A 20326-nucleotide genomic window follows, 5' to 3' on the forward strand; every position below is an offset into this window, starting at 1 on the left:
GTGTATCTCCTGTAGATCCATATATCGCCACTTAGCAGAGATGCAGGTGGATGTGCTGGGAATACGATTTCGGCGGTCCGCCGCCATTTTGCCGTAGACCAAGTGCATGTATGTCCTCAGGTCACGCCGTCCGCCATGTTTTTGGAGTCTTATGTCTCTTCTATGGGGGCGGCCATGTTTCGTGAGCCCAGCTACCTCGTGGAGAGCTGGGAACGCCGGAAGGCGTACACAGGGGGCGGAGCCACGTCCTTCTACCCGGGAAAAAGCAACAGCTCCTTCCAGTCTGTAAAAGACAGACGCTGACTGCAGTTGGTTGGAAACTTCACTGCATCGGTTGGTGACCCTCTCTCTCTCTGTGGGATCGAGAAGCAGGTACTCTGAGGGGCGCTATTGCGCTAGGGGGAGACACAAAAAAAAAAAGTTTTTTTGTTTTTGCTGGCAAAGGTGTCCTGAATTAACATGGACCCTGCCACTCATGTATCTCCTCCGGATCCCCTCGAGGGGTCTGCAGGATCCTCCAGCACCCCACTGACAATTGAATCATTGTCAGCTATTATGGAAACTTTTGTGTCCCGGGTGGAAGTGGCTTGTCAGGGACAGGGCGCAAGAAAGCGACCCCCGCCTAACCCCTTATTATCTGAAACCTCGGATTCAGACTCTGAGCCTATTTCTGCAGTTGCAGGTACTTCATCTGGGATTGGTGTCTCGGGTCCTGTCTCTTCAGACAGCGAGGAGGATGTTTCGGCATCAGCCATAGCCCGAGAGGAAGCGTTGGTAAACGCACTCATTGTATCTGTTCAAGAAACCTTAAGATTACAGGGTATTCCATCGGAAATAGCTGAAACTGAAATCCCTTTTGGGACTAAAAAACGCATCAAAGTGGCGAAGGTTTTTCCATTGCCCAAATGTTTTGGCAATCCAATCGAAGAAGAATGGCGTCTGCCGAAACGCACTTTTACTATTTCTAAACGCATTAACAGGCGTTATCCGTTTGAGGAAACCCTCATTAAGAAATGGACAGAACCACCTGTGGTGGATTCACCAATTGCTAGATTGAATAAAGCCACGGTTATTCCTCTAGAAGACGCTCCGTCTTTTAAAGATCCAGTGGATCGCAAGATAGAAGCTATGTCTCGCACCATGTTTTCCTTGATTGGATCAGCTTTCAGACCTATAATAGCTATTGGTCTGGTTTCGCAGGCTGTAACTGAATGGACCAAGTGGTTACGCCGGGACTTAGAAGAAGTCCCTCAGGCGGTATCAGATTTGTTGGAACAAATGATACAGGGGTTACAGTTTGTGTGTGATGCGGCGTTAGACGCCACTCCATTATTGGCGCGAGCATCAGTCTCAGCAGTGGTTCTCAGGCGTACACTGTGGCTAAAAGGTTGGTTAGCCGACCAAGAATCCAAAAAAGCATTGGCTAATATCCCCTTTTTAGGAGAGCGTCTATTTGGAGCCAACTTAGATGAGATCATTAAGGATCTCACGGGTGGAAAGAGCACCTTTTTACCGCAAAATTTTAAAGGTAAAGGAACTCGTCAAAGACGAGGGCCTTCTTTTTCTGCTCACAAGAGGTTTTTTCGTCCCGCGGGTGAAAAAATTAAGTCCTCCAAAGCTCCTGCAGGAGGCGTCAGGGGTCGTTGGTCGGGCAAGCAAAAGCCCGCCCCCTCCAGACCTGAAGATAAACCGTCCAAAGCCTGAAGGTGCGCCCCCACCCATAACTGGGGTGGGGGGACGTCTTCGCCGGTTCCCGGATCCATGGCTTTCCAGAATCCCGGACAGATGGGTTTGTGAAGTCATAAGGTCAGGGTACAAGATCGAGTTTCGATCTCTCCCACCGGCGCGATTCTTCCCTTCCAATATCCGACTATCCCCGGATCGTTTAGAAGATCTGCGGAGAGCAGTCACAGATTTACTACAACAAGGAGTGGTAGTTCACGTTCCTTGGACAGAACGGTTTCAAGGGTTTTACTCAAACCTATTTACAATACCCAGGAAAGAGGGCAAAGTGCGTCCAATTCTGGACTTAAGGGCACTCAATTCTTTTGTCAACATAAGAAGATTCAGAATGGAGTCCATTCGCACAGTAGCAGCCTTCCTGCATCCAGCGGATGTCTTAGCGTCCATAGACATCAAGGACGCATATCTTCACATTCCCATTTTCGCAGGACATCAGCGATTTCTACGCTTTTCCGTAGAAGAGAACCACTATCAGTTTGTGGCGTTACCTTTCGGTCTCGCCACGGCTCCGCGGGTCTTCACGAAGGTGTTGGCCCCATTGTTGGCACTACTGCGCCAAAGAGGCATATCGATTCTTGGTTACCTAGACGATCTTCTGCTTCATGCAGAGTCTCCTCAGACCTTGCTACAAAACATAGAAATTACTATGATTTCTTTACAGGAATTCGGGTGGCTGGTGAACCAGCAAAAGTCATTTCTGGTTCCCACCCAGAGGCTCGAATATCTGGGTCTAATTCTAGACACAGTCAGGACAAGAGTTTTCCTTCCGGTAGGGAAACTCCGAAAGATTCAATCAGCAGTCCAGTTGTTACTGTCCAACAGCTGGTCTTCCCTTCGGACTTGCATGAGGGTTCTGGGGTTGATGGTGGCTTCCTTCGAAGCAGTCCCATTTGCCCAGTCCCATACCCGAATTCTTCAGCAAGAGATTCTTTTCAGATGGAATCGGAATCCGGAATCCCTGGACAATCAGATCCGATTGAGCAAACAGACCAGAGAGTCTCTGGTCTGGTGGCTTCGGTCTCCGATGCTCAGCCAGGGAAAGTCATTTCTGCCAATATATTGGACGATAGTGACCACGGATGCCAGCCTATCCGGATGGGGAGGAATTCTCGGTCAGTTATCTGTCCAGGGACTTTGGTCCCCGGAAGAATCCAGATTGCCGATAAATGTATTGGAACTGAGAGCGATCAGACTTTGTCTGATTCACTGGACCGAGCAGCTCCAGGGCAGCCCGGTTCGGATCCAGTCGGACAATGCCACGGCCGTGGCTTATGTCAATCACCAGGGGGCACCAAGAGTGTCCGAGCGGCCAAAGAAGTGGCTTGCATTCTTCGCTGGGCGGAACGATTTGTTCCAGCGATCTCTGCGGTGTTCATTGTGAGTGGAGAATTGGCAGGCAGATTATCTCAGCCGTCAGACTCTGGATCAGGGGGAATGGTCCCTCCATCCAGACGTTTTCCACCAGTTGTGCCTACGGTGGGGCACCCCGGATGTGGATCTGTTGGCATCACGATTCAACAGGAAAGTTCAGAGATTCGTGGCTCGCTCCCGCGATCCTCTAGCAGAGACCGCAGACGCACTGATCGCACCGTGGGGGCAATACCAGCTAATATATGCCTTCCCTCCTCTCGCGTTACTGCCAAGACTTCTTCGCAGGATAGAGGAGGAAGGAATTCCAGTAATTCTGGTAGCTCCGGACTGGCCTCGTCGAGCTTGGTACGCCGACGTGGTCAGACTGGTGGCGGACGTCCCGTGGAGACTTCCTCTCAGGGAGGACCTACTGTCTCAGGGACCGATCTTCCATCCTGCTTTACGATCGCTGGCTTTAACGGCCTGGCTATTGAGACCCAGGTGCTGAAGGACAAAGGTTTGTCAGCTTCAGTTATTCCTACTCTAGTTGAAGCAAGGAAAGCGACTTCCAGAAAGATTTATCATCGCACATGGAAGTCCTACATTGCATGGTGTGAACCTTTGGGGTTCCGTCCTCGGTCTTATTCGATTAGTCGAATATTAGCCTTTCTGCAACAAGGGGTTGAGCAGAAACTGGCCTTGAGTACTATCAAGGGTCAGGTCTCAGCATTAGCTATCTTCTTTCAGAAGTCTTTGGCTACTCATTCCTTGGTGCGGAATTTCATCCAGGGGGTGCGACATCTGGCTCCGCCAGTGCACGCGCCGTTACCCCCCTGGGATCTTAATTTAGTGTTGTCGGTTCTTCAGAAACCTCCCTTTGAAGATATATGGGAGATTCCTCTACCTACGTTGTCCCAGAAGGTGGCCTTCTTGGTGGCTATTACTTCTGCACGCAGGGTGTCAGAACTGGCCGCATTATCTTGTCGTTCACCATATCTGGTGGTTCATAGAGATAAGGTGGTTCTTCGTCCGAATCCATCCTTCCTACCAAAAGTGGTTTCAGAATTTCATCTGAATGAAGAAATTGTGTTACCTTCCCTGTGTCCTAAGCCCAGTCATCCTCGGGAGTTTGCTTTACACTCCTTGGATGTGGTCCGGGCGATCAGGGTATACTTGAAAACGACAGACTCGTTTCGCAAGACGGATTCACTTTTTGTGATCCCGGATGGACCCAAAAAGGGGTTGCCTGCATCTGCCGCGACCATTTCCAGATGGATCAGACAGACGGTAGTACAGGCTTATTCTATTAAGGGTCGGGAGCCCCCGTTCCCTGTTAAGGCGCACTCCACTCGGGCGCTTAGTGCGTCATGGGCCTTTCGCCATCAGGCGTCAGTGGTCCAGGTGTGCAAGGCGGCTACCTGGTCGTCGATGCATACCTTTACAAAACATTATAAAGTTGATGTAATGGCATCGTCTGATGCCTCGTTTGGCCGCAAGGTTTTGCAGGCCGCAATTTGAGGAGACCAGTGGTCTACCTCGAGGGTTTTTTCCGTTGGAAAATTTTCTTTTAGTCTCATTCTTTGTTTATAATGAGCCTTTAAAACTTCTAGTTTGGCACCGGTCGGGCCTTCTAGATTGGATTTGATTTTGTCAATCCCACCCCTCATTTGTGGCACTGCTTCTGGATGTCCCAGCTCTTGAGAATCAAGAAGACTACGTCTGTCAATGAGCGATAGAGAAAAATGGATTTTTGTAAGATCTTACCGTAAAATCCTTTTCTCTTAAGCTCATTGACAGACGTAGTACCCGCCCCTCTATCATTGAGTTGGGTTGGGTTAAATTCTCTGTTACTGCTTTAGAACAGAACTGATTCCCTGTAGCAGAGAGAGGGAGGATATACCCTCAGGGACTGCCCCTAAGGTGGAGCCAGAACGTTTTGTCTTTCTGCCTAGTCCTACTCCTGCGGAGACAACATAACCCAGCTCTTGAGAATCAAGAAGACTACGTCTGTCAATGAGCTTAAGAGAAAAGGATTTTACGGTAAGATCTTACAAAAATCCATTTTTTATTGCATTGTATAAACAAGTTGTACGAATAGATATGGTAACATGTATTCAAATAACACATAGCATAGCTCAATGGCCATATTATATAATGTGTACAGCATGAACAATGTTAAATCGCATATAGACAAATATCCTGGTGTGACCACTTATTATCAATAGCCTGGATATTATAATGAGGTTCCATAGTAGTAGAGTATGATACATAGTGAACTGACGCGTTTCGGGAGCTACATCTCCCTTCTTCAGAGATCAATGTATTCAAGATATATCTACAAAAGAACAATATGTTGGAATAAACAATGAAAGGTCTAAGAATTTGAGTAAAAAAATAGCAAAGAAGTAGTAAGGATTGAAAGGGAGTATGAAATACTCACAGGTTAGTAAAACTCAATGGAAAATTGGATTCCCGTGTGGAAGCGGCGGACCAAGTCTGACCCGGGAGCTGAAGGGTCCCGGTGGAGAGCAGCCAGAGAGGGGGCATCCATGGCAGGTGGGTGGTGGATGATATTGGGGAGATGCACCTTCCAAATCTGTCATGTATATATATGAGTAAAAGTAAAAATGTAGCATAGTGCTATCAATGATAATAAACATTCATGGGTTGGATAGGAAGGGCTGATGTGATGAAAATAAAGAAACTCCCAACTGTGTGAGAGGGGAAGTGAATACAAGGAAGAAAGCAAAGTGCATGAACCGCAAAGTGACTGTATAAAGAGAAAAAAGTGAGCGATAGCAGTGTGCCATCATGCCATGGCAAATTTCCAAAGATGTGGGGGATAACAGTGGTGAAATCATGAGTGAAGGGGTGCTATCCCAAGGAGAATTGAGTCCAGGGGGAGGATATAGTGATAAAAGAGGAGATGAAGGATTAACCCGGTGACCAACCTATCATGTTTCCCTGAAGCTGGTCGCAAGCCTGGGACCCTAACGTCATGTAACGGGTAATGGCGGGTCAGGACGAGCCGAAGCATCGCAGTGGCGCGGTGACGTCAGTGAAATCAGTGAAGATCCTGACGCACAACGCTGAAGGTGCGGCATGACGCCGATGTAAAGGTGGACCCGCTCGTCCCAGATGGGGGAGGAGCGGGGACAGCAAGGGGGCGGAGCCTCCCTCTTTATACATGGCAGCTCCCGGAGTCAAGACAACCGCCACTTATGAACACGGGAGCCCAACGATAAGAGTTGAGTTGCCCCCTGTGGCTATGGCTAGCCATCAAGCCCTTTACAGCTTACCAGTTTAGAGTTAAACAGGAGGTCTGGCACTAGAATTATTGCTCTTGCTCTAACCCAGATCTCTCCTCTGCCCTCAAAAGCATCTGATCAAACCAAATTTTGAACAGATGCTTTACAATCCGGTAACGGCTTGTAAACAATAAACCAAAATCAGTAGTGATTAAATCCTCGCCGCTTCCAGTTTCATTTATACAGAGGCAGGGAAGTATGGATGTCCCCTGTTTGCAGCCAGCTACACAGGATGCCGCAGTCCCAGGCTTCCTGATTGTACCAGAGAGCCTGGAAATGCCCTCCTTCCGTGCCCTACAGTGCAGCTGCAACCATGATCCTTGTATACTGTAACCCCTCTTCCCAGACAAGAAAGTGTGTGTGATATATAGCCATACGTCTGTATGTGCCTATCTGTGCTGTCTGAATGCCTGAACAGTTGACTGCATCTAATTGTATGCAGTCAGTGTTCAGCCAACAATTTTCCACCTGGCTCCTTCGGATGCTCTGTTTAAAAAATGTTATTTAAATAGAAAAATTTGAAGAAAGGATTAGACAGCAAGACTATTTAGAGAATTTGCCCCATTCAGGTGCCCATGAACAGAAGAATGAGAAAAGCAGAGGTATAAAAAGGAGATCTTGTTTGTTGAGCCCTGTGGTGCCGACAGGGCCACCCACAGCACAATTCACCAGGAATCGGATGATATTCAAAGCTCTTATGTTTAGTTAAGTTCAAAATATTTCCAGACTTTTTTAACTTCTGCTTTTCGTTGTAAAAAGGAGCTTATTACACAGTGCTAATGACTCAGAAACAAACTGCCAAATAAGATCTAGTTACAGACTGATGGTATGGAAACAGCTTAGTGAATCCACACAATGGCAGCTAGTGTTTGATGATTTGTTTAGGTTTTGGCTGTCTTCAGATCACATTCAGTACAACACTGAGTGCCGGTTCACATATGTGCGGCTTCGGTGATCGCATATAATATCGGAGCGCACTGCTCCTTCATTACATGCGATCAGGTGTGCGGTGCGAATTCAGCCATACACTTTGTATGGCTAAATTCGCACTGCACCCGCAGTAAAGTCGCACGTGACCCTTTTTTTGAGCCGCATCAGGATCGGATCGCACAGTGGTTCACACTTGTGCGATCCGATCCTGTGCGAACTGTAAGATCGCACTGCGATATGCGATCAAACTGGGGGTGTCGTTAACATTACATTGACACCCCCAGCGTATCGCATATGACAGTGTGAACTGCCAAGGATGCGTTTGCGATGCGGGAACAGGCTGCGAATTCACAGCCTTCCTGCATCGCATAAGTGTGAACCGAGCCTCAATGAGGTTAGAAAAGCAGTGAAATCTGTGTTCCTGTGTCTGGGAGAAAGTCATTAAACGTTGAGCTTTTCTGCATTGTATAGCCAGTACAATTATTTGTATCTAATAATACAAGCAAATATACAACCCCAGGCAAAAGGGAAAATTGGTGACCTGCCTAAAATGGTACAAAAATCCACTCGAATTTACCTTTATAATAAGTTCTTTATAATTCCATATTCCTCCACAGATTGCATAGGGTGGTGATTGACGAAGTATATCTCAGTGATATGCTGGACAGCTCCATTCAGAAGACAAGCATCTTGGTGGCTACAAAGATTTAGTGATTCGAGGCAGCCAATTGCAGAAGATGAACACTTAGAACCATTTATTAGGTAGGCTATGTCTAAGGTTGGTTTAGGAAACAAGGGAAAGCAATCATTTAGCTGATTTTGCCATCTTGCAAACACTGCTGCTGTATTCATGTAAAAAAAGTAAAAAAACTGTTTTAATTCTCCTAATCTGAGTCCCGTGTAGCAGTGTTAATTTCGTCGACTAAAACCGACTAAAACGTTTTCGTCGACTAACACAATTCAGATGACTAAAATACGACTAAAACTAAAATGGCATTTTAGTCTTAAGACTAAAATACGACTAAAACTAAAATGGCATTTTAGTCAAAAGACTATAACTAAAACTAAATCGAAATTTGCTGCCAAAAATTAACACTGGTGCATGCTCAAAGCATAAATAATAACATATTAGATTTTTCACTCCAGGACCAGCAGTAGTATATAATGAGCTTGGAAATTGTAGAGAAATGCTTAAATAATGCATTACAAATTACAATTGAACTACACCCATTTGATTATAGATGACTAAAATGAGTTTTAGTCGACTAAAATGTAGGGCGTTTTAGTCGACTAAAATATACTGGAGTTTTAGTCGACTAAATACGACTAAAACTAAAACACTTGCAGAAGACTAAAATAGGACTAAAACTAAAATGCCATTTTAGTCCTAAGACTAAAACTAAATTGAAATTTGCTGCCAAAATTAACACTGCCGTGTAGTCTACTGTAGCCAAAATCTAGAGAATACTTCACAGAGTCACTGAGAGTTTACTTCTTGTGCTGTATACCTTTCTCTCTTTTTGATTCTTGTATATCTGTCACGTTTCAAATTTCCAAGACAGGGTTCAGTCTGGTGGTTACTACTGCATTACTGTTTTACACAAGGCTTTCTGGTCAGGTACGGCAAAGAGCATGCAATGGGTATATTTGGGAAGCCCTCTCCTGCATCACAAGCAGGGTTTTTCAGGTCAAAGGCAAAAGAAGTAAGGTGGTAGGATGCACTGCAACAAAGAAAAACTGACATACTGAGCTAGGCTTCTTCCCATGTATCTATCTCAAAGCTTCATTTTTAGTTTAGACTGCAGTGTACTGTTAAAGCCCAACTCAGTTCTCAGTTTAAATTCTGTAACTACATTCCATCACAACAAAAGGTGTGCAAAACCTTTGTTTTTCTATCGTTCATTGACAGATGCAGCTTCATATCTTCTTAGACCATTGGGTTATGCTCCTCCCATCAGGAATAGGACAATAGGCAGGAAAAGCTTTCACCACGCCTATGAGGCTGTCCCTGCAGGCATAACCCCACACACTCTGCTACAGCCCTTGGTTTGTTTCTGCCTAGTTTAGGAGTAGGACCTAGTTCCCTGCTGAGACTTCGGTCTTAGCTGTTATTTTTTGGGAACCTTTTTTAGTACTTTACGTAGAGTTCCTGGAGAACTGCAAGCAACAGCCGGCTGGGTTTCAGATTGGATATTCTAGATCCTTAAGGACTCCCAGCCTGGCCAGCGACCGTGAGCAGGTTATAGTCAAGCACTAGGCCTCGCTACGACAGAGCCCCAAAGGATGGGGACAAGCCCGCGAGTTGACCGTCTCACTGAGACGCGAACGCCCTAAATCCCAGCATACCCCTTGTTAGCAGCACCCCCATCCCAGGTGGGAGGTGGTCTGTTCGGAGTGGCGCCAACCTGATTCCGTGGTATGGTGAGTAAGTGTCCCCCCAATTCTCTAGCGGTCTCGGGTGGACGTGGGCCCCCTCCATGGAATAGTCAGACCCTCGGGCATCACTTGGTTCCTCTGGCATCTCAGGTATACCAGACCCCCTCTCCTGTTCTCCCCTCCCCATACAGGTCCCTACCTTTGGGGGGCGGTTCTGCTGGGGGAGGGCATTTCTCTAGTGGGATCGCCTCTTGGGGACCATCCGATGGCTTTTGTTTGCTGACCCCCCCCCCCCCGGGTCCTGGAGACCGCATGGCATGCCGTGGGGGGCGCCATTTTGCTGCAGACTTGTCCTGCATTAATGTCAGAATCCCTTATGGCAGTGGTCCTCAACTCCGGTCCTCAGGGCCCACTAACAGGCCAGATTTTAGGTATTACCTTGGGGAGATGCAGACTAGAGTACTGCAATCACTGAGCAGCAAATTATATCACCTGGGATGTATTTCAGTTATCTTGCAAACCTGGCCTGTTAGTGGGCCCTGAGGACCAGGGTTGAGGACCACTGCCTTATGGTAATGTATGGGCAGCCATTTTCTAAATATTCCCCATAGGAATGCATGGGGCAGCCATTTTCATGTGGTCCACGGTGCTGGACAGCATAGAGCAGGCATCAGACACTCTAGGCATGACCCAGACACTTTCACTTCCTGTGTCAGATCGTTCTTTCTGCTGTACAGATCGTTCCTGCAAGCCTCCTGATCGGTTTGGAAATCTTTTTGTTGGGGTCTCTTGTTGGTTTCCTTACACACACTGCTAACAGACTGTTTTAGGCTGGGACTTGCTGTACGCCAGTGCAGCGGTGCAATTGCGTTTTTGCGACTTTTTTAAAGTGATACTACATCTTTTTAAATTCAGTGTAAATGGAGTCCCAGGACAAAATTTCACCTACAGACCCCCCCTCAGTGTGACTGCGGAACTTTCTGGGTCGCAGCCCCTGTCAGCTTTTACTGCAGTTTTGGAAAACCTAGTGTCAAAAGTGGATTTTGTGTTAAAAAAGTAACACAAACCGTAAGCGCTCTTTGCCTTTGCCTCCTTCTTTTGTATCTTCAGATTCTGAGGCCGATGTGGCCACCGCAGTCGCCCCCACCCTGGTGGCTCTGTGTCATCGCATTCTGAAAGCGAAGAGGACCTGTCCTCGTCAGCCGCTGCGTGGGAAAGCGCATTGGTGGAAGCACTTATAGTTTCAGCGTGAGAAACTTTAAAAATGGCGGATGAGCCTACAGTATCAGGAACACAGGTGTCTTTTGGCACCCGCAAATCCCAGAAATCGAGCAAAGTGTTCCCCTGTCCCAAACTTTTTGACAATATTGTCAATGAACAATGGGGGCACATCAAGCAGGTGTCAGTATTGCCTAAGCGTTTTAAACGCTGTTATCCCTTTGCAGATAAGGTTTCCACTCTGTGGACCGTGCCACCAAAGGTGGATAATAGTTTCCAGACTGAATAAGTCTACTGTGGTCCCGGTGGAAGAATCCCCGTCCTTTATGGACACCATTGATAGATGGATTGAGTCTCTGTCCGCCATTTTCATGTGATAGCGGGCTCAATATTGAAACCAATTTTTGTGACCACCCTAGTGTCTCAGACCGTCGCTGAATGGGTGAAGTTGCTGAAAGGTGTCTTGGAAACGGAACAGCTCTCCCCGGGGCTAATTGAGCTCTTGGATCAAATGGCTCAAGCCCTTCTGTATATATGTGATGCTTCGCTGGATGCGGCTTCACTAGTAGCCAGAGTATCTGCGGTGGGGATTGCAATTAGACACATGGTGTGGCTAAAAAGCTGGTCTGTGGACCAGGCTTGCAAAAAGGCTCTTTCTGACCTTTCCTTTACTGGGGACAGGTTATTTGGATCCTCCCTGGTTTAGTTGATCAAAGGCCTTATGGGTGGAAAGAGTACTCTTCTCCCTCAATCCTCTAAATGGGAAGGCCCCACGTGATAGACGTGATTTACTACTCATAGACGGCTTTTTCGTACCTCCGGGTCGCAAGAAAAAGGAAAGCCATTCAGGTCTTCTGGGAGTTCCAAGAAGAAATGGTCAGGTAAACTGAAGACAGGCCAATCCGGATCAGCAGGCAAATCCTCGTCTGCATGAAGGGGTGCCCTCACCCGATTCTGAGGTGGAGGGACATCTTCGCTTCTTTCTGGAACCCTGGACTTCCTTGTTTCAGGACAAATGGGTTCACGACGCAATCCTATCAGGGAACAAGATTGAATTCTGGTCTCGACCATCGGACAGGTTCTTCCTGTCCAATCCGTGCCTATCTCCAGGCGGTTTAAGGGATCTCTAAGCGGCGGTACAAGACCTGTTGCCTCTCAGGAACGTTTATTCAAACCTGCTTACTGTGTCCAGGAAGGAAGACAAAGTGCATCCAATCCTGGGCCTCAAGGCTTTGAACCGCTTTGTGCAGGTACAGAGGTTTCAAATGGAGTTTATTCATGTGGTAGTGGCGTCCCTACACCAAGGAGACTTTTTGGCCTCCATAGATATCAAGCATTTCTACACATCCCCATCTACGGTGGACACCAGCATTTTTTCCGCTTCACTAAAGGAGAGGAGCATTATCAATTTGCGGCTTTACCCACTGGTCTCGCCTCCGCTCCCAGGGTCTTCACCAAGGTGTTGGCATTACTGCATTACAACATTTTCCTCCCCCGGACAAGTTGCAAAATTTGCAGGGGGTGGTCTGGTGGTTGTTAGCAATCTGTCCTCTCTGCGGACTTGCATGCGGGCCTTGGGTCTGATGGTATCAACCTTCAAGGCGGTTCCATTTGCTCAGTTCCACACGAGACCCTCTTACAAAAGGAGATTCTCGTAAATCGGAACAAGGATCCAAAATCCTTGGGTACTTTGATTCGGTTGAGTCACAACTCCAAGTCTGCTATTCTGTGATGGCTTCACTCATCAGCACTTTGCCAAGGCAAGTCTTTCCTGCCGTTGTATTGGATGATAGTAACCACGGACACCAGCCTATCAGGCTGGGGAGGAGTACTGGGAAAACTGCGCCCAGGGATCCTGGACGGTGGAAGAGTCCATTGGACGGCTCACCTGCAAGGTTGCCCGGTCCGGATTCAATCAGACAATGCCACAGCCATGGCATACATCAATCATCAAGGGGGCACTAAGAGTGTCTTGGCGGCTTGGGAGGTGGCCAAGATCCAGAATTGGGCAGAAAATTTTGTTCCAGCCCTTTCCGCTGTGCATATCCCAGGAGTGGAGAACTGGCAGGCGGATTACCTGAGTTGTCAGGTGTTGGATCAGGGGGAGTGGTCCCTGCACCCGGGGGTGTTTTACCTCCTGTGTGTCTGGTGGGTGACACTCGATGTGGACCTGTTTGCTTCTTGACTCAACAAGAAGGTTCAGTGGTTTGTGGCCAGGTTAAAGGGATCCTCTGGCCGACGCCACAGACATACTGGTGGCTCCTTGGGGTCAGTATCGGCTGATCTATGCGTTTCCTCCGCTGAAACTTCTGCCGAAGCTGCTGCGCAGATTAGAGGTGGAAGGGATACCGGTCATTCTAGTGGCACCAGACTGACCTCGCCGGTCTTGGTACGCAGACCTGGTAAGGTTGGTTGCCGATGCTCCTTGGAGGTTTCCTCTCAGGGAAGATCTGCTGTCTCAAGGACCGATCTTCCATCCTGCTTTACAGTTGCTGGTTTTAAAGGCGTGGTTCAGACCTGGTGGGCCAACGATTCCTATTAAGAAGTGGGAGGGATGAAATATCCTACGTCGGCATAGGGCAAGCAAAGCACGATCCGAGATCCCCGGGAGGAAGGACGGGTGGCCCAGGAGCGGAAGAAGAGGCGAGGGCAACGGAGCAAGGTGAAGGTCCTCACACAGCCGTCCAGCCACAGAGAGGGTGACACCAATCAGAGGTGGCGCCCAATAGGAGCCGGTACGCTCAGAGAACACCAAAGTGCCCCCCGAAGGGGAAATTCACATTGGGCCTGTTCCAAATGAACCCAAAGTTTTACGTCGGCATGCCTGCACCAGTCCAGGACCCTGCCCGGGTGTGTCGCCTGACGATATTTACGAATGTCTGGGAGGGCAAGACCCCCAGACCTTTAGGCAATGTGAGAAGGACTCGACTTACCCTGTGTTACCGGCGCGCCCACACAAATTGAACGAAAAGCAAGTGGACCTGGCGAAAAAAGATCGCGGGTATCTTCACCGGTAAAGAGGTATAAAAATTTGGGGAGGATACACATTTTAAGAAGATTGCACCTGGCGAACCAGGAATGCATTCCCTGGTGCCATTTATCCAACAACATTTTAGTTGAAGTGATCGGGGGGGGGGGGAGTTAAGAGAATAGACCCGTGATATGTCCGGCGGTATCAAGGTGCCCAAATACTGGAGCTCCTCGTCTGTCCACCGGAACCCAAAGCTGTTCTTCAGGACACCCAGAGTCGCAGCGGGCAAGCAGACCCCCATCGCCTCCGACTTACTGAAATCAATTTTCAGGTTGGACAGCGCTCCGTAGAATTTGAATTCCTTCATCAGGTTGGGGAGGGAGACCACGGGTTCGTGATAGAGAACAGGAGGTCGTCCGCATAAGCCGAGACCTTATGGTGACCAGCTCCCACGTATATGCCCCCAATGTCCAGGTTCAAGCGAACCCTGCCGAGGAAGGGCTCCAAGGAGAGGGCGAAAGAGGACACCCCTGCCAGGGTGCCATTCCTGATTGCGAAGGGGGTGGACAGAAGGCCGTTCGCTTTCACTTGCGCTGAAGGAGCAGAGTAGAGGATCCACTCCAGTGAAGCATGGTGTCCCCCAGACCGATGTGGCGAAGTACCGCGAACATGAACTGCCAGCTCATGCGGTCAAACGCTTTCTCGGTATCCGTACCAAGAAAGACACTTGGGGTATTGCCGGAACTGGTTGCATGGATCAGGTTAAGCACCGTGATCGTATTGTGTCTAGCTTCCCGGTGGGGAATGAAGCCCACCTGATCGAGGTGGACAAGAGAAGGCAGGTGACTAACTAGTCTGGAGACAAGGACGTTCATAAAAAACTTGAGGTCCAGATTAAGCAAGGATATTGGCCTGTAACTGCCACAGGCAGAGGGGTCCTTGCCTTCCTTGGGCAAAACGGTCATATGGGCCCTTAGGGTATCTGGCCTGAAAGAGCCGTCGGCACCCACCGAATTATAGAGACGAGTCAGGTGGGGCCCCAAGGCAGGGAACAGAGTCTTATAATAAATAAGTGTAAGGCCGTCTGGACCCGTGGCCTTCCCAGGCTTGGCCGACGCGATCGACCTCTCCACCTCCTGTTGTGAGATGAGTACCTCCAAGACCACTTCTCTTGGGAGCCTGGTGTCAGGTAACCACCAACAGTTTGGCTAATCAGCGCATTGGCGCGAATACGCATGCGCGGCCAACTCCGGGCAAACGCAATCAAGAATGTGCGTGCGCCAACGCGCACGCAGGACGTAACGGCGCTTGGCGCCAAACGGCCTATTTTTTTTTATTTATATCTTAATTGGTGATTTTTTATATATACATACATTTCAAACAAACATTGTCATGATCTGACCAAACCCCACCCCCCTTACCTCCCCCTCCCTCCTCCCCCCAATTAAACAAAAAAAAAAAAAAAGAAAAAAAAAAAAAGAACGTTTTTATACTTTTATGCACTCATTCCCAACATTTCTTCGTATGAAGATGTATTCCATACTATATTACCGTACGCCAGAAGGGGTATGGGGACCGTCCCCCTGCAGCCTGGACCAGGCTCCGCCCAGGGTGACCCTCTCTTAAACTCCCTTTAAGAAGAATTGGCTTCCAAGTATTGCACCCAGGGTCTCCATCTCAACTTAACTTGATCCTCTGAATTTTCCAATATGGCGGACAGTTCTTCCATCTTAAAAATCTCGTTGACCTTCCCACACCACAACTCGTAAGTTGGGATCACTGTCTGTTTCCAGAAAATAGGTATGCATGCCCTTGCTGCATTCAACAGACGCAGAGTCAGGGACTTCCTGTAGCTCCGCACTGAGCTTCCTGTCAAATGCAGCAAGCACAATGCGGGGTCCTCTAGTATATCCACGTTGGCTATATGTTTTATAGCCACTGCTATCTTATTCCAAAATGGCCGCACTCTTTTACATCCCCAAAAAATATGTACCATATTTCCATCCTCCAATCCACACCGCCAGCATTTTCCTGAGACCGCCTCTTTTATTCTGTGTAATAGTGATGGGACTCTATACCATCTGGTTAGAATTTTATACCCTGTCTCTTGGATCTTACAATCTAGTGACGATTGGTGAACTAATCTCAGGATCTTATTTATCTGCTCTTTTGACCACACGGTGTTTAACTCCTGCTCCCATTTTTGATTAAACGGCAATTGTTGGTCTCCCTCATCTTCTGACAATTGTGTATAGAACCTTGAGATCAAATGGCCCGTCGCGTTACCTGTTCTACACATATTTTCCAGATCCGTTAGCTCTCGTGGTGCATACCCTTTCTGCCGAACTGATCTAATATAATTATACAACTGATAAAGGCTGAAATAATCTAGCAATTCTCCTGCACCTGTCCTAAGTTCTTCTAGGGAGGGCATAGGCCCATTTTGCCATATATCACCTAGGCGCCTTTTACCATTCTGAGCCCACCTACGGAGTCTGGCATTTATACACCCCGGGGGAAAATCCGGGTTCCCCAAGATCGGTGTCATCGGAGATATACCCGGGGCTACCCTCCAATGCGACTGAATTCTCTTAGTTTCTTTTATAGTCGCTCCCACTGTAGGATGTTTGAGAATAGCGTCTTTTGATTCGAACACCGACCATGGGGCTGGGGGGGTTAGCTGACCTGTTTCCTCATTCTCTAAATCCACCCATCGTTTGGTAAGTTTATTGCAGTGCCAGTCTACCACCCTTACTATATGGACCGCCCTGTAATATCTCAGGATATCTGGAAATCCCATCCCACCTCTTACTTTGGGTAAGGCCAACGTCTGCATCTTAATTCTCAGGGATTTGTTTGCCCAAATATAGGCGCGGAGTATGCCCTTGATTGATTGAAAGAATTCTTTTGGAACTGCTATTGGAATTGTCTGCATTAAATACAAAATACGGGGTAACACATTCATTTTAATAACGCTACAGCGCCCAAACCACGTCACTGCCAACAGCTGCCATATTCTAAGATCTGCTTTAATCTTTCCTACAAGTGGAAGGTAATTCTTTCTATAGAGATCCGCGGGATCTGCCGTTAACTGTATCCCTAAGTATTTCAGCGTATCTGAGGCCCATTGAAACGGGAACGCTGTTCGAAGTGCTCTCTCTTCTTGGTCAGATAACGATATGTTGAGTGCCGCTGATTTAGTTACATTAATTTTATAATTAGAGAACCCACTGTATGTTTTCAGGGCGTCTAGAATATTTGGTAATGAAAGAGAAGGGTTAGTAGCAAAAAAACAGCAGGTCATCCGCAAACGCGGCCACCTTGTGTTGTTCCCCCCCGCTTTGGATTCCCGCTATATCCGGAGAACTCCGAATTCTGCACAATAGGGGTTCCAGACACAACACGAATATAAGTGGGGATAGAGGGCACCCCTGCCGTGTGCCATTAGAGATAGGGAAGTAACTCGACCTCCATTCATTTACCCTAACCGCAGCCGTAGGGACCGTATAAAGTGCCAGTATAAATTGCAGCATTTGTGGTCCCAGGCCTATGTATGACAGGGTGGCCCGGATAAAATCCCACGCCACCCTGTCAAAGGCCTTTTCTGCATCTGCTGCGAAGAGAACCATCTTCTTCCGTAATGTACGTGCCCGATGTATTAAATCTATGGCTAGGATTGTATTGTCCCGGTCCTCCCGGGTAGGAATAAAGCCCACTTGGTCGAAATGGACCAAGTCTGCCATATGTGGTAAGAGCCGATTTGCTAATATTCTTGCGTATAGTTTCGTGTCTACATTTATCAAAGATATCGGGCGATAGCTGCCACAACACAGGGGGTCCTTCTCCTCTTTAAGTATTAGAGTAATATGCGCCCGTAAAGAATCCAACGGGAACGCCGCTCTTCTTCCCACTTCATTGAAATGTGATAGTAGGGGGTTCTTTAAACGCTCCCCAAATTTCTTGTAATAACTTAAAGTAAAGCCATCTGGGCCAGGTGCCTTATGTGCCTTGGTCTGTGAAATCGCAGCGGCCAGCTCTTCCCCCGATATCTCCCCTTCCAAAGTCAGTACTTGGTCTTCTGAAAGTGTACGCATGCCGGAGTCTCGTAAATACTCCTCTATCTGCTTCCCCTTTTCTGGACTTTTCTTGCTCCCTATTTCCGGTAGGTTATATAGTGACCGATAGAAAGAGCAGAACTCTTCTGCTATGTCAGCTGAAGTGTGAACCTCCCCACCTTTTGTATTTCTAAGATGTAAAATTTGAGTTCGTCTTTTTGGGCCCCTCAATGCTCGTGCCAGCATCGCCCCTGGTTTATTTGCATATTCATACAGGTGTCTTTTCAACCATAACATATTTCGTACTGTCTTTTGGAAAAGTATCTGATTCAATTCCTCACTTACCCGCATGAGAGGGATCAAGTGAGCTTCCGCAAGCGTTCTCTTATGCTGTCTACTCAGATGTTCAATTTTAGTTAGATATTCTTTAATTTTCGCCTCTCGCTCTCTTTTACGCTGTGCACCCAACTGTATCAGAACCCCTCTTATCACGCACTTGTGCGCTTGCCAGATCGTGGAAGGTGAGAGCGACTCCGATGTATTTTTCAAAAAGTAGTTATGTAACGCCTCATCTATCTTCCCCTCCGTTTCCGAGGATTGTAATAAGGCCTCATTTAGGCACCATGATCTTGGACTACAGTTTTTTGATTCCCACTCTATACTCGCATACACCGGAAAATGGTCAGAGATTGAAAAATCTCCGATATCTGAGTCTGTCACTAACGGCAGGTCTGCCTGGGTAACCAGGATTCTGTCTATCCTACTATATGCCTTGTGGATTGGAGAATAAAAAGTGTAATTTCTCTCCCCTGGGTGCATCAACCTCCATGGGTCGATGAGGCCCAGGAGGGAGATCTCTTTTTGTAGCCTTCGTAATTTAGCAAATGACATATATGAGCTTCTTTTGGAGGTATCCAACAGAGGTTCTGGGGCATAATTAAAGTCACCTCCCATCACTAAGTGCCCTACCCGGAATTCCAAGACAACTGGAATCATTTTCTGTAAAAACATTACATGCTCATAGTTGGGAAAATAGACATTTACGAGGGTTACCTCGACCCGTCCTATCCACCCCTTCACCAACACGAACCTACCCATTGGGTCAGCCAATTCTTCTTTCAGGGTCCAATTCATAGCACTTGATATTAAAATGCTCACACCCTTTGATTTAGCAATAGGGGATGTAGCGTGGTAAACCCATGGAAAGTCTTTATTGTACAATTTTGGTACTGCATCTTTGCGGAAGTAGGTCTCCTGAATAAAAGCTATTTGTGTAGCATCTCGTTTTAGATCTCCCATAAGTCTCCTACTCTTCTGTGGGGTTGATAGTCCCCTCACATTATAGGTCGTAATCTTACAACCTGCTGCCCCCCCCCCCCCCCCCGGGTCGCCCCACCTCCAGCCACCATTGTGGAACGGTCCCCTGCCCCCTACGGCCACACCACCTATGCGAGAAAAAAAAAAAAAAATTTGACAAGAAAAGAAACCCCCCTTCACCCACACAAGTATGTATATACTGTTTAATACCCACTACCCCTACCCCCCTCTAATGGTTATCTAAACCAGCGCAACCAGGCGCTATCTACTGAGGGGGCCGTGGTTCCCAAAACCCCGCGAGCAAGCCACTGTACCTGGACACTCTCCTTCAAGAACACAAGAGGGAAGAAAAAAGAAGAAAAGGCTGGGCTCCAAAAATTGGAGCTAAGAAGATGGGCTCTACTCCCTCTCACCCCTACCGTGGTGGTAAGGATGTAGTCCCTATCTGATCACTGGCAGACAGTAAAACTATAAATTTAAAGTGTCCAGCTAGAGGAGCTCTAACTTGGTGGACGATCGCCTCCCTTCACATAATGTCAATGTCCTACTCCCCCCCCCCCCCCGCCCCAGAGACCCCCTCTTACGCCTCCCAATCTAGTGAAACTACCCCGAGCCAGGTCGCAGATAAAGGGGACTTGATTGCTACATGGTCAGATCCCTTGCTTGTGCCTTCTACTCCTATCACTCTATGGATTCCCCTCCCCCTCCCCCATCTCCCTTCCTGAGGGCCCCGGGGCCCCCTCACCCCCCCCTTCTGCAAAACATCTACCCTCCCCTCAACTCCATCTTAACCCTTCAGACTTACGCTAGGTCCTGGGAGGATCTCTCTTACTCACTTCTAGTTGCTATTAACCATAACTATTCCCTGAGTCACTATATCCTCTGTATACACCCTAATAGTGATTTAAATTCGGTATTATTAAGTCTCACATATCTTCTTTTTTATGTCTTAAGCGTGTCCCGCACGAAGTGAGGGAACACTCTCAAATTACCTCTACCTCAGTGCCCCCTTCCCTCTTAACCCTTAAGATCGTGCTCCGGCCCTCCATGGCTGGCGG

Source organism: Pelophylax lessonae (assembly GCF_965119305.1).
Source record: "Pelophylax lessonae genome assembly, chromosome: 6".
Classification (NCBI taxonomy): domain Eukaryota; kingdom Metazoa; phylum Chordata; class Amphibia; order Anura; family Ranidae; genus Pelophylax; species Pelophylax lessonae.